Source organism: Oratosquilla oratoria, chromosome 16, assembly GCF_046742065.1.
Source record: "Oratosquilla oratoria isolate Oo_2021 chromosome 16, ASM4674206v1, whole genome shotgun sequence".
Taxonomy (NCBI): Eukaryota; Metazoa; Arthropoda; class Malacostraca; order Stomatopoda; family Squillidae; genus Oratosquilla; species Oratosquilla oratoria.
Window position 1 is genome coordinate 20,657,293 of NC_134792.1, and position 2,500 is coordinate 20,659,792.

Here is a 2,500-nt window from a genome sequence, read left to right on the forward strand (position 1 = left end):
ATCCCCCAGACCACACCATTTCCATTTCTTCCGTAGTTTTCCTTATACTCATTTTAAAACGATTCCTTTTTTCTTCACTTTTCCCACTATCAGGACCACATGGACTTACAAAAGTTTATCACTACCGATAGTAACAATCCTTCTCTCGTCTGTCATCCTACTCACGCTCAAAAGCTCCAACTCATCTTTCACTTTCAGCTTCATTTCACTCATCGCTACCATATTCATGTTTATTTCCACAAATATACTACAATGTTTTCCTTTTTACTGCCATCCATACTAAGTTCTTGCATCCACCCGCATTAAATTATACAACTTCTAGGGTTCTGATTAGAGCCCTCTTCCCAGATCCTCTTATGCCTCGACTTATCTTTGGAGAAACGTACAGAATTGAGAATCCTTAGTCCCTCCTTCCACACTTCGTCCCATTTACTCGCCTTCTACAATACGCATAAGATCATGATGACAACATTCTTCTTCTTCTGTACCTCAGCAGGGGAATGAGAGAAAGGAAGGGTAGTGTCACAAATGTTGTAAAGTGTAGCTTCATAGAGACAACTTAAAGGTACTTCAATTATAAAATGCCACTATTCTGTATAACAGCGTGTCTGGAAATGATAATGAATATTAGGTAGACAAATAAAAAAAAATAGTCATATAAATTAAATAGAAAGCATAAATGGTAATGTAATAAATTTGACTATCTTATAACTGCTGACTCCAATGAACATAGACAGTATAAAACCAACGATCCAAAGGATGTTGGGCATGTGTGAAAGTGTTTTGTTGACAAAAGTATTTTCTGGGCTGATCATGGAGATGAACTGCTTAATGAGTATACTAAAATACATAACTATGTACTAAGCTCAGGACACAGTATGCATCAATACTAGTTTAGGTTTAATTTGAACAAGAGCACATATGAGATTTAACTTTCATGTACTGGCAACAATGGCAATGACGTAGGCGATGGCGATAGTGAAGGAAGTGGCGTTGGCGACGAAAGTGCTATCAGGGGCGATAGCAATCATGAGGGAGGTAGTGGTGGTGGCGGCTTAAGAGCAGTGGTGGTCCTCGTGTCGGAGGTGAGAGTTATATAAAGTTTGATAACTACATATTCCTGTCGGAATTCCTCTATAGAAATAGATCCTTAACTTATTCTGCCTCTGATGAGGGCACACACACGATTTCATGCTCCTGTTATCTAAATATTCCGGATATTCAAATATTTATGATCATTTTTCTTTTGTTTTCTTTTGGTCGACGACACGAACGCCATTCGAAGATAAGCAAGCGGAAGAATGCAGTCTTATCCCGAACTTCATCGATAACGCCCTCAATATCTCCGTTCTCTCAGCGCCAACACACGTTTGAGTATGAACACTTTTGAGACAGATATACGTCATATGAACCCTACAGGAAATACATGTAATTTGTGTAAGAGACAAAATTCTTAGTTCTCAATATAAAATCTTTATGGTAACTGAAGGAAAAAAGTAACTACTGATACTACAGGGGTTGATATGAATCTCCCTTCCAACCAAAAGGTATTATAGATATGAGAACAAATCAAATAACTTCATGCTAAATCAAACATAATCTCTTCACTCAAGCAAAGGATCGTACAACTTCCTTCTGTCACACTCATCATGGTCAATGTCATTCAGCCAAACGCTACGTGCCCACCAGCAAGCACAGACCTTGGCAATTGACATTATCTATTATACATTTTCATTTCCTTATCAATATGAAATTATCACGATGATAGAGAGTGTCATGTTACGTACCTCTTGAAAACACTTTATGAGAAGTAAATGTATGGGAAGTTCCCTTTTTAGACCCATTAGTTATTGTAATAGTCTTATTTTTATGAATGCCAGATGATATCAAACATTTCTAGAGAAATCCATCATATTTTGTGGGGATATATCTGTATATGAATATATGCGTGCGCGCGCGCGCGCGCGTTTGTGTGTGTGTGTGTGTGTGTGTGTGTGTGTGTGTGTGTGTGTGTGTGTGTGTGTGTGTGTGTGTGTGTGTGTGTGTGTGTGTGTGTGTGTGTGTGTGTGTGTGTGTGTGTGTGTGTGTGTGTGTGTGTGTGTGTGTGTGTGTGTGTGTGTGTGTGTGTGTGTGTGTGTGTATGTGTGTGTGTGTGTGTGTGTGTGTGTGTGTGTGTGTGTGTGTGTGTGTGTGTGTGCGTGTATGTGTGTATGTGTGTGTGTGTGTGTGTGTGTGTGTGTGTGCGTGTGTGGTGTGTGTGTGTGTGTGTGTGTGTGTGTGTGTGTGTGTGTGTGTGTGTGTGTGTGTGTGTGTGTGTGTGTGTGTGTGTGTGTGTGTGTGTGTGTGTGTGTGTGTGTGTGTGTGTGTGTGTGTGTGTGTGTGTGTGTGTGTGTGTGTGTGTGTGTGTGTGTGTGTGTGTGTGTGTGTGTGTGTGTGTGTGTGTGTGTGTGTGTGTGTATCCGTGCACCAGGAACCTGTGTTTATTGCGTGTATGTGTCCG

General features: G+C 40.4%; 1 protein-coding gene across 1 annotated transcript in view; it reads right to left on the reverse strand.

Annotated features, from left to right (window-relative positions):
• LOC143033855 (uncharacterized) overlaps positions 1-2,500 on the reverse strand; it is a gene marked incomplete at its 3' end in the record, with an annotated part of 31,751 nt that overhangs the window by 15,548 nt on the left and 13,703 nt on the right.